The sequence below is a fragment of the Neoarius graeffei genome, chromosome 24, assembly GCF_027579695.1.
Source record: "Neoarius graeffei isolate fNeoGra1 chromosome 24, fNeoGra1.pri, whole genome shotgun sequence".
In the NCBI taxonomy this organism is placed as follows: Eukaryota; Metazoa; Chordata; class Actinopteri; order Siluriformes; family Ariidae; genus Neoarius; species Neoarius graeffei.
Window position 1 is genome coordinate 57,116,220 of NC_083592.1, and position 12,638 is coordinate 57,128,857.

The following is a 12,638-nucleotide window of genomic DNA, read 5'->3' on the forward strand; positions in this document are numbered from 1 at the left end:
TGGCTGATTTCTGAAAGGGTCTCTACTAATTTTACAAAGGATCTTTTCCAAACTAAAAATTTCCAGAAAGAACCAAGAAATCAGAGTTTAAAAAATCCTACAAGAATAATGAAGGTAAATATTCCAACAGGAAGAATCTAGAAATTATCCGGAGGTTATGAGAGTGGTGAATTTATACCACAGTGCTGGTGAGTTCTGGATGCTGATTGGTCAGATGTTGTTGATTAATTTTCTGTAACAGCAGCTCTGGGAGTAGTGTAGGTTTATATGAATGTGCTTGTTCTCTATCGTTTCTATGGTAACAGCCCCACATACGTGTAGACAGGAGAATAAAAGTGTAATGGTTGGTAGGGTGAAGTTTCTGTCAGTAGAAATGTGTGGAAGGAGTCACCAGTGTCGGTGCTTTATAACAGACAGAGGAAAAGCTGCAACTTTAGGTCTTCAGACATCTTCAGTATCTGTCCATAGTCAATGTCTGTCTATCTCTCTGACTCTATCTATTTGTCAATATACTCTGTCTCCAGTACATGTCAGTATCTATCTATCTATCTATCTATCTATCTATCTATCTATCTATCTATCTATCTATCTATAGTAAATGTCTGTCTGTCTCTCTGACTCTATCTGTCGACAGTAAATGCCTATCTATCTGTCTGTCTATCTATCTACAGTAAATCTATCAATCTGTCTGTCTACAGTAAACGTCTATCGATCAATCTATCTATAGTAAATGTCATCTATCTGTCTCTGTCTACAGTAAATAGCTATCTGTCTATCAACAGTAAATGTTATCTATTTATGTCTGCCTACAGTAAATATCTATCTATCTATAGTAAATGCCATCTACCTGTCTGTCTACAGTAAATATCTATCTATCTATAGTAAATGTTTATCTATCTGTCTGTCTGTAGTAAATGCCATCTATCTGTCTGCAGTAAATTATCTATCTATCTATCTATCTATCTATCTATCTATCTATCTATCTATCTATCTATCTATCTATCTATAGTAAATGTTTATCTATCTGTCTGTCTGTAGTAAATGCCATCTATCTGTCTGCAGTAAATTATCTATCTATCTATCTATCTATCTATCTATCTATCTATCTATCTATCTATCTATCTATCTATCTATCTATCTATAGTAAATGTTTATCTATCTGTCTGTCTGTAGTAAATGTCATCTGTCTGTCTGTCTACAGTAAATATAATCTATCTCTGTCTACAGTAAATGTTATCTATCTGTCTGTCTGTAGTAAATGCCATCTATCTGTCTGCAGTAAATTATCTATCTATCTATCTATCTATCTATCTATCTATCTATCTATCTATCTATCTATCTATCTATCTATAGTAAATGTTTATCTATCTGTCTGTCTGTAGTAAATGTCATCTGTCTGTCTGTCTACAGTAAATATAATCTATCTCTGTCTACAGTAAATATAATCTATCTCTGTCTACAGTAAATATAATCTATCTCTGTCTACAGTAAATGTTATCTATCTGTCTGTCTGTAGTAAATGCCATCTATCTGTCTGCAGTAAATTATCTATCTATCTATCTATCTATCTATCTATCTATCTAGCTATCTATCTATAGTAAATCTCTATCAATCTAGCTGTGATTTTTTTTGATTGATTACTTTATTCTGAACAATAAAGAAGAAAGGTATAAAAATAAAAAATTTAAATAAAAAATGCAATAATCAAAACATCGTCATAAACAAACAGAATAGCGTAGCCACAAGGCAATAACATAATGTTCAGAAAGGATTAGGAAGTAATAACTTATCCAATCCTAACCCTCTATACCACCGCTAATCAAACGTCACTTTCCACCATAATAAACTATATATACAAAAGAAAACAAAAGCAATAAACAAAAAAGAAAACATACCAACATACCAAAAACATACCGACATGGTATAATATCGACCAAATCAAATCATATATACAGATACTTATGTTATGCATATAGACACACATACAATACATATATACAGTACATACATATACACATACCTATAGCTATACACTAAATACAAGAAGACCAGTCACAGACTTACTCTCAATTTCATCATCACCTATATAGTCTGCCTGTCCTCATTCTCATTTTTAGTAGCATGTTTTTATATATTTTTTAAAACAGTTTTATGTTGGTGCTATTTTTGAGTTCATTTTCCAGACCATTCCACAATTTCACCCCACAGACTGTTATGCACATACTTTTCATAGTTGTTCTAACATTTACTCTCTTAAAATTCATTTCCCCTCTCAGGTTATACCCATCGTGCCTTTCCCACCTTTAAAGTATTTTGTACTTCACCCGGAAGAAGGTCATGTCTTGCTTTATACATAATTTGTGCAGTCTTGTGTTTAACCAGATCAGTGAATTTCAGAGTGTGTGCTTTTACGAATAATGCGTTTGTATGCTCAAGATATCCCGTATTATTGACGATTCTTATTGCTCTTTTTTGTAATGTGCATAACGGCTGCAGGTTAGATTTGTAGGTATTACCCCATATCTCCACACAGTAGCTCAGATATGGAAGTATGAGTGCATTATACAGAGTATGTAGTGATTTATAGTCCAGAATGTGTCTTGATTTCCCCAAAATTGCAGTAATCTTTGCTATTTTTGCTTTAACATGATTAATATGCGGTTTCCAGCAGACTTTATGATCAACAATCACACCCAGAAATTTTATTTCATAAACTCTTTCTATGGTTATGTTGTCAATTTTCAATTCAACTTGAGGGTTCGACTTATATTTTCCAAATAACATAATCTTTGGCCGAATCCCATTTCACCCCTTGGACCAACCCCTTGGCCCTTCCCCTCCATTTTGCGCGTTCACGTGAAGGGGTAGGGGTATCCCAATCCCAGTTAACGCGGAGGGGTAGGGGAAGGGGGAGGGCTTCTGTACCCCTCCAAACGGAGATTTTCCTGGAGCTGACTCCGAACGAAGGGGTTTGAGTGATTTCCCACAATGCCATGCGGATTTCAGCGAGATTTCATGCGGATTTCAGAAAGATGGCGGTTCCCGCGGCGAAAGATTGTCATAAATGTATTTTCTCCATTATTTACGTGTTTTAAGTTGTTATCCAGAGGAAACACGCCGCTTGATTCGCTTTCGAGCTGAGAATGAGCAGCGATTTCTGAAATCCAAGCTGCTGCTAAAAAGCTTTGGGAGTGAGTATTGTTTTCGGTTGCTTGACTGCGTACGTTTTGTTCTGTTATTCTCGCTTTTATTGTTTACATGAGTGTTCTGACACCTCATTCTGTCGGATGTGGTGCACGAAGCGCCAAAGATATCCCATTCAGTGGTGTTAGTTAACAAATCACACCCTGCCAGCAGAGATTTCTGCCTCTGGCTCTGACTGTAGCGGCTGGTCGCAGCCAATGACGCGTCGCGTTTTGCTAACGTAAACGCTGACGGAGGTACGCGATGACGTATGCGATCGTTGAAGGGCTATCCCAATACGTAAGGGTTGAATTTCAAGCCCTATCCCTTGTAGCTCAGGGGAGGCGGAGGGGAAGGCGGAGGGGAAGGGGTAGAAATTAGAATTGGGATTGGGCCTTTGTTTTACTCAAATTCAATGACAATTTGTTTACATTAAACCACCTTTTTAATTTATTCATTTCGGTTGTGATTGTTTCCATAAGCTGCTGTGCATTGTCCCTGGCGCAAAAGATGTTTGTATCATCGGCAAATAAAATACATTTCATTATACATGATACATTACATAAGTCATTAATGTACAATATAAACAGTTTAGGACCTAAGACAGACCCTTGCGGTACTCCACATGTTATGGGCAAATAATCAGATGTGTGATCTCCAATTTTTACAAATTGCTGCCTGTTGCTTAAGTAGCTCCTCACCCAGTCCAAACCAACCCCTCTGATACCATACCTCTCTAATTTGTTGAATAGAATGTCATGATTTATTGTGTCAAATGTAGCTGTGTCTACAGTAAATGATCTATCTAAAGTAAATGTTTATCTATCTGTCTGTCATCTATCTGTCTGTTTACAGTAAATATCTATCTATCTATCTATCTATCTATCTATCTATCTATCTATCTATCTATCTATCTATCTATCTATCTATCTATCTATCTATCTATCTATCTACACTGAGTGCAGAATTATTAGGCAAGTGAGTATTTTGACCACAACATCCTTTTAATGCATGTTGTCCCACTCCAAGCTGTTTAGGCTTGAAAGCCTACTACCAATTAAGTATATCAGGTGCTGTGCATCTGTGTAATGAGAGGGGGTGTGGTCTAATGACATCAACACCCTATATCAGGTGTGCATAATTATTAGGCAACCTCTTTTCCTCTGGCAAAACGGGTCAGAAGAGAGATCTGATAGACTTTGAAAAGTATAAAATTGTGAGATGTCTTGCAGACGGATGCAGCACTCTTGAAATTGCGAAGATGTTGAAACGTGATCACCGAACAATCAAGCGTTTCATTGCAAATAGTCAACAGGGTCGAAAGAAGCGTGTGGGGGAAAAAAAAGGTGCAAAATAACTGCACATGATCTGCGGAAAATCATGCGTGAAGCTAACAAGCAGCCATTAGCATCCAGTTCTGCCATATTCCAGAGTTGCAACATTCCTGGAGTGTCAAAGAGTACAAGGTGTGCAATACTGAGGGACATGGCCAAGGTAAGGAAGGCTGAAAAACGACCACCACTGAGTAAGGCACACAAGATAAAACGTCAAGACTGGGCCAAGAAATATCTTAAGACTGATTTTTCTAAGGTGCTGTGGTCTGATGAGATGAGAGTGACTCTTGATGGGCCAGATGGATGGGCCTGTGGCTGGATCAGTAATGGGCACAGAGCTCCACTCCGACTCGGACGCCAGCAAGGTGGAGGTGGAGTACTGCTATGGGCTGGTATCATCAAAGACGAGCTTGTTGGACCTTTTCGAGTTGAGGATGGACTCAAACTCAACTCCCAGACCTACTGCCAGTTCCTGGAAGAAACCTTCTTCAAGCAGTGGTATAGGAAAAAGTCAGCATCTTTCAAGAAGAACATGATTTTCATGCAGGATAACGCTCCATCTCATGCGTCCAAATACTCCACTGCGTGGCTAGCCAGTAAAGGTCTGAAAGGTGAAAAAATAATGACATGGCCCCCTTGTTCACCTGACCTAAACCCCATAGAGAACCTGTGGTCCATTATAAAACGTGAGGTCTACAAAGAGGGAAAACAGTACACCTCTCTGAACAGCGTCTGGGAGGCCGTGGTTGCTGCTGCACACAATGTTGGTCGTGAACAGATAAAGAAATTGACAGAATCTATGGATGGAAGGCTTTTGAGTGTCCTCATGAAGAAGGGTGGCTATATTGGTCACTGATTTTGTTTTTGTTTTGTGTTTGAATGTCAGATATGTTTATTTGCAAATCTGGAGTTGTCATATCAGTGTACCTGGTGAAAATAAATAAGTGAAATGGCTACACATTTGGTTTTTATTAAGTTGCCTAATAATTCTGCACAGTGAAAGTTACCTGAACACATACATATTCTCCTAAAATGGCCAAAACTAAAAACGCCCCACTCTAACTTCCATACATATTCAGCTTTGATATTTATGAGTCTTTTTGGTTGATTGAGAACATAGTTGTTGTTCAATAATAAAACTAATCCTCAAAAATACAACTTGCCTAATAATTCTGCACTCAGTGTATAGTAAATCTCTATCAATCTAGCTGTGTCTACAGTAAATGATCTATCTATAGCAGGGCTTTTCAAAGTGTGGGGCGCGCCTCCCCTAGGGGGCGCCAGAGTTCTTCAGGGGGGGCGCAACGTGGGGAAAAATAAACCAGAATAAGTTACTATTGCAGACATTTAGCGAACTTCAGCTAGCCTTTACCAGAGACAAAATGGATCGATTTTTAGTACCTAAAGCTACAGTGAGTGAGGAGACAGAGTCTGGGCCAAGCAAAAAAAGAAGGAAGTCTGACCACGATTATTTAAAGTTTGGATTTTCATGGACTGGATCTGAAGATGCTCCACTGCCACAGTGTGTTGTCTGCCAAGAGGTGCTAGCTAACGATGCTATGAGATGTTTAAAATGTGTAAAACAAGATGTTTTTTTAAAAAAAAGCACAGATGTTTAAAATGTGTAAAAAAGTTTTCAAAGCACAGATGTTTAAAATGTGTAAAAGAAAAAAAAGTGTACAACAACCATTTTTTAAATACGAATGGAACATTAAGTATAGCAACAACAAAAATTGTAAGGGGGGGCGCTGTTGTTTATTTGCTCTCTGGGGGGGGGGCTGACTCTCCCACACTTTGAAAATCCCTGAGCTATAGTAAATGTTATCTATCTGTCTGTCTGTCTACAGTAAATATCTATCTATCTATAGTAAATGCCATCTATCTGTTTGTCTGCAGTAAATATCTATCTATCTATCTATCTATCTATCTATCTATCTATCTATCTATCTATCTATCTATCTATCTATCTATCTATCTATCGTAAATGTCATCTATCTGTCTGTCTGTCTCCAGTAAATGTCTGTATGTCTGTCTGTCTGTCTACAGTGGTGCTTGAAAGTTTGTGAACCCTTTAGAATTTTCTATATTTCTGCATAAATATGACCTAAAACATCATCAGATTTTCACACAAGTCCTAAAAGTAGATAAAGAGAACCCAGTTAAACAAATGAGACAAAAATATTATACTTGGTCATTTATTTATTGAGGAAAATGATCCAATATTACATATCTGTGAGTGGCAAAAGTGCAGTGGGTACGGAAAGTATTCACACCCCTTTAAATTTTTCACTCTTTGTTTCATTGCAGCCATTTGCTAAAATCAAAAAAGTTCATTTTATTTCTCATTAATGTACACTCAGCACCCCATCTTGACAGAAAAAAACAGAAATGTAGAAATTTTTGCAAATTTATTAAAAGAGAAAAACTGAAATCCAGCTGTGTTTAATTAAACTGATTGGACTTGATTAGGAAAGGCACACACCTGTCTATATAAGACCTTACAGCTCACAGTGCATGTCAGAGCAAATGAGAATCATGAGGTTGAAGGAACTGCCCAAGGAGCTCAGAGACAAAATTGTGGCAAGGCACAGATCTGGCCAAGGTTACAAAATAATTTCTGTAGCACTCAAGGTTCCTAAGAGCACAGTGGCCTCCATAATCCTTAAATGGAAGAAGTTTGGGACGACCAGAACTCTTCCTAGACCTAGCCGTCCAGCCAAACTGAGCAATCGTGGGAGAAGAGCCTTGGTGAGAGAGGTAAAGAAAAACCCAAAGATCACTGTGGCTGAGCTCCAGAGATGCAGTAGGGAGATGGAAGAAAGTTCCACAAAGTCAACTATCACTGCAGCCCTCCACCAGCCGGGGCTTTATGGCAGAGTAGCCCGACGGAAGCCAGTGCAAGACATATGAAAGCCTGCATAGAGTTTGCCAAAAAACACATGAAGGACTCCCAGGCTATGAGAAATAAGATTCTCTGGTCTGATGAGATGAAGATTGAACTTTTTGGCGTTAATTCTAAGCAGTATGTGTGGAGAAAACCAGGCACTGCTCATCACCTGCCCAATACAATCCCAACAGTGAAACATGGTGGTGGCAGCATCATGCTATGGGGGTGTTTTTCAGCTGCAGGGACAGGACGACTGGTTGCAATTGAAGGAAAGATGAATGTGGCCAAGTACAGAGATATCCTGGAAGAAAACTTCTTCCAGAGTGCTCAGGACCTCAGACTGGGCCAAAGGTTCACCTTCCAACAAGACAATGACCCTAAGCACACAGCTAAAATAACAAAGGAGTGCCTTCGGAACAACTCTGTGACCATTCTTCACTGGCCCAGCCAGAGCCCTGACCTAAACCCAATTGAGCATCTCTGGAGAGACCTGAAAATGGCTGTCCACCAATGTTCACCATCCAACCTGACGGAACTGGAGAGGATCTGCAAGGAAGAATGGCAGAGGATCCCCAGATCCAGGTGTGAAAAACTTGTTGCATCATTCCCAAGAATACTCATGGCTGTACTAGCTCAAAAGGGTGCTTCTACTCAATACTGAGCAAAGGGTCTGAATACTTATGACCATGTGATATTTCAGTTTTTCTCTTTTAATAAATTTGCAAAAATTTCTACATTTCTGTTTTTTTCTGTCAAGATGGGGTGCTGAGTGTACATTAATGAGAAATAAAATGAACTTTTTTGATTTTAGCAAATGGCTGCAATGAAACAAAGAATGAAAAATTTAAAGGGGTCTGAATACTTTCCGTACCCACTGTATGTGAACCTTTGCTTTCAGTATCTGGTGTGACCCCCTTGTGCAGAAATAACTGCAACTAAACGTTTCCGGTAACTGTTGATCAGTCCTGCACACTGGCTTGGAGGAATGCAGCAAAACAGGCCCAGACCATGATACAACCACCACCATGTTTCACAGATGGAATAAGGTTCTTATGCTGAAATGCAGTGTTTTCCTTTCTCCAAACGTAGCACTTCTTGTTTAAACCAAAAAGTTCTATTTTGGTCTCATCCATCCACAAAACATTTTTCCAATAGCCTTCTGGCTTGTCCACGTGATCTTTAGCAAACTGCAGACGAGCAGCAATGTTCTTTTTGGAGAGCAGTGGCTTTCTCCTTGCAACTCTGCCATGCGCACCATTGTTGTTCAGTGTTCTCCTGATGGTGGACTCATGAACATTAGCCAATGTGAGAGAGGCCTTCAGTTGCTTAGAAGTTACCCTGGGGTCCTTTGTGACCTCGCTGACTATTACATGCCTTGCTCTTGGAATGATCTTTGTTGGTCGACCACTCCTGGGGAGGGTAACAATGGTCTTGAATTTCCTCCATTTGTACCCAATCTGTCTGACTGTGGATTGTTGGAGTCCAAACTCTTTATAGATGGTTTTGTAACCTTTTCCAGCCTGATGAGCATCAACAACGCTTTTTCTGAGGTCCTCAGAAATCTCCTTTGTTCGTGCCATGATACACTTCCACAAACATGTGTTGTGAAGCTCAGACTTGATAGATCCCTGTTCTTTAAATAAAACAGGGTGCCCACTCACACCTGATTTCAATCAGTGGGATGACAAACACCTGACTCTAATTTCACCTTCAAATGAACTGCTACTCCTTGAGGTTCACATACTTTTGCCACTCACAGATATGTAATATTGGATCATTTTCCTCAATAAATAAATGACCAAGTATAATATTTTTGTTTCATTTGTTTAACTGGGTTCTCTTTATCTACCTTTAGGACTTGTGTGAAAATCTGATGATGTTTTAGGTCATATTTATGCAGAAATATAGAAAATATTCAAGAGAGTTCACAAACTTTCAAGCACCACTGTATCTATCTACCTGTCTGTCTATCTATTGATCAATTGATCTACCTATCTACCCGTAGTAAATGTCTGTCTCTTTCTCTGTCTGTCTACAGTAAATGCATGTCTATCTATAGTAAATGTCTGTCTGTCTGTCTACAGTGAAATCTATCTATCTATCTATCTATCTATCTATCTATCTATCTATCTATCTATCTATCTATCTATCTATCTATCTATCTATCCTTACCATTGGTTTTTATATCCTCAGTGTTACCAGTTGAGCAGAAGTTTAGTTGAGAGGAACTTGGTGTCAGTTTAGACTTCTGCAGAGCAGGATGATGGTTGATAAAAGGTGGAAGTTTCATTGTTTGAGAGAGAAAGATAAATAGATGTATTTTTTTCGCGGTCCAGTTTCCATAAAATCCTGCGCTCTGATTGGCTGGCGAGCGGGTCCGTATCCTACGATACAGACCCCAGTTACGGACCTCTGGCAACTCGTTCGTTCACAACAAAAACATAGTAGCAATTTTTGTCAACATTTATCTTTTTTATAAGATTTATAAGATTTTTATCAAAAATCTTATAAATGTTTGCCAGCATTTCTCAGAATAGCATTAATTTTACATCATGGATAGCGATAACGACAGTGTTCACAGCGAAAGCGAGTTTTACTACCCTGAGGAAGAAGAAATAAAATAAAACATTTCAGGAGAAAGCTAAAAACTTGTAACTGTTGCTAACGCCAAGCAAAAACATGTCTGAATCATGAATGACTCCTATTTGTATAAATAGGGGACTACATAGGTGGCAAAATGTAGTTTTTTTCCTGCCATGGAAGTGCACTTGTATACCGAGGAGGAAGCAATTTGCATTACAGCCGTGAATTAGAATTCAAAATGGCGGCTTGGCTCTCCCTTTCGGGCGCTCTCGTTTTCTGTTAGAATTTGATAAAGAAAAAAATATATTATTTACCAGCTTAAGGTCGGTCCGTATGGTGAAATACCGTGACCTCGGCCTTGAATACTGACCTCGGCCCAGAGGGCCTCGCTCAGTACTTTCAGGACCTCGGTCACGGTATTTCACCATACGGACCGACCTTAAGCTGGTAAATAATGCATATATATTATGTATAATACCCAAAAAAATCAAATATGTAAAAAATACATGTAAAGCCCCTTCTAATGAGCTTCATCATACATCTATGAAGGTAAGAAAATAGCTATTTTATATTTAACACATATAAATTATTTATATAAATACAGAAATAATATTCAGAGAAACCTGAAATATATATAAATATACACCAATCAGCCATAACATTAAAACCACTGACAGGTGAAATGAATAATAATTGATTATCTTGTTACAGTGGCACCTGTCTAGGAACAGTCAGTTCTTGAAGTTGATGTGTTGGAAGCAGGAAAAATGGGCAAGCGTAAAGATCTGAGGGATTTTTACAAGGGCCACATTGTGATGGCAAGATGACTGGGTCTGAGCATCAACAAAATGGCACATCTTGTGGGGTGTTCCTGGTATGCAGTGGTTAGTACCGAACAAAAGCGGTCCAAGGAAAGAGAACCAGTGAACCAGCGACAGGATGTCGAAGACTCATTGATTTCATATGGAGAGTGAAGGCTAGCCCATATGGTCCAATCCCACAGAAGAGCTACTGTAGCACAAACTGCTGAAAAAGTGAATGCTGGCTAAAACAGAAAGGAGTCCGAACACACAGTGCATCACAGCACAGTCAGAGAGCCCATACTGAACCCTGTCCACCACTGAAAGATTGACGATGGGCATGTGAGCATCAGAACTGGACCATGGAGTGATGCAAGAAGGTGATCTGGCCTGATGAACCATGCTTTCTTTTACATCATGTGGCTGGCCGGGCGCATGTGCGTCACTTACCTGGTGAAGCGATGGCATCAGGATGCTCTATGGGAAGAAGGCGAGCCAGCGGAGGCAGTGTGAAGCTCTGGACAATGTTCTGCTGGAAACCTTGGATCCTGGCATTTATGTGGGTGTTACTTTGACACCTACCTTGGGGAAGCCATGGTCTAATGGTTAGAGAAGCAATTTTGGGACCAAAAGGTTACTGGTTCGAGTCCTTGGACCAGCAGGAATGGCTGAAGTGCCCTTAAGCAAGGCACCTAACCTCCAACTGCTATGTTGTATGTTGCTCTGGATAAGAGCATCTGCTAAATGCCATTAATGTAATGTAACCTACCACCTACCTGAACATTGTTGCAGAACAAGTTCACCCCTTCATAGCAGTGGTATTCCTTCAAACCAGTGCCCTCTTTCAGCAGGATTATGCACCCTGACACACTGCAAACATTGTTCAGGAACATGACAAGGAGTTCTGGGGTCAACTCAGCCTCCTAATTTCTCAAACCTCAATCCAGTCAAGCATCTGTGGGATGTCCTGGACAAACAACTCTGATCGATGGAAGCCACACCCACAATTTACAGGATTTAAAGGATCTGCTGCTAATACGTGCCCATTCTAACAGTGTTGTAGTCGAGTCACTAAACCTTGAGTTGGAGTCCAGTCTTCAAGTCCGAGTCATTAAAGAAAATTTCGAGTCGAGTCCGAGAACAAGACTCCAACTGCACCACGTGACGGTGGCTGTTGCTGCCTTTATGTGAAAGCATCTCTGCTACTGTGTTGGACTAACGTTCCTGCTCGACTGCCCCGTTTTAGTTAACAGGCTACAGATAAAAAGCTTGTTCATCGCTCAGCAAGCCCCGCCCACTATCAACAGGGTAAATAACATGAGAGAGGGTTAACACTAGCTAGTTCATCACTCAGCAAGCAAGTCCCGCCCACTATCAACAGAACAATGAACATAGCGTGCCACTTCCTTCTCTGAGGCCCTGTCCACACGGCAACGGATTCAGGTGAATCTGATAAAATTGTTTATCGTTTCGGCCTGGCGTCCACACAGCACCGGCATTTTGGGTGCCCCAAAACGAAATCTTTTGAGAACGGGTTCCAGAGTGGAAAAATCTGGCAACGGCGCTGTTGCGAAGTCGTCTGGATGAGTAGAACGGATTTGTTTACGATGACGTCACAACCACATGACTGTCAGTGCTTCACGCCGGGTAGAAGTGTAATGAATTCGATGCGAGTTGTCAACAGATCCTATAACTTGGTTCATGAAACGCGCTTACAAAATATTTTCACTGTGAATATTTATTGTGTAATGGTGCAAAGTGAGAGAGAGAGAGAGAGAGAGAGAGAGAGAGAGAATAGCCCTTAGGGCAGAGTCTTTAATCCAAACACTGCAGAAGTACTGAGTATAACCA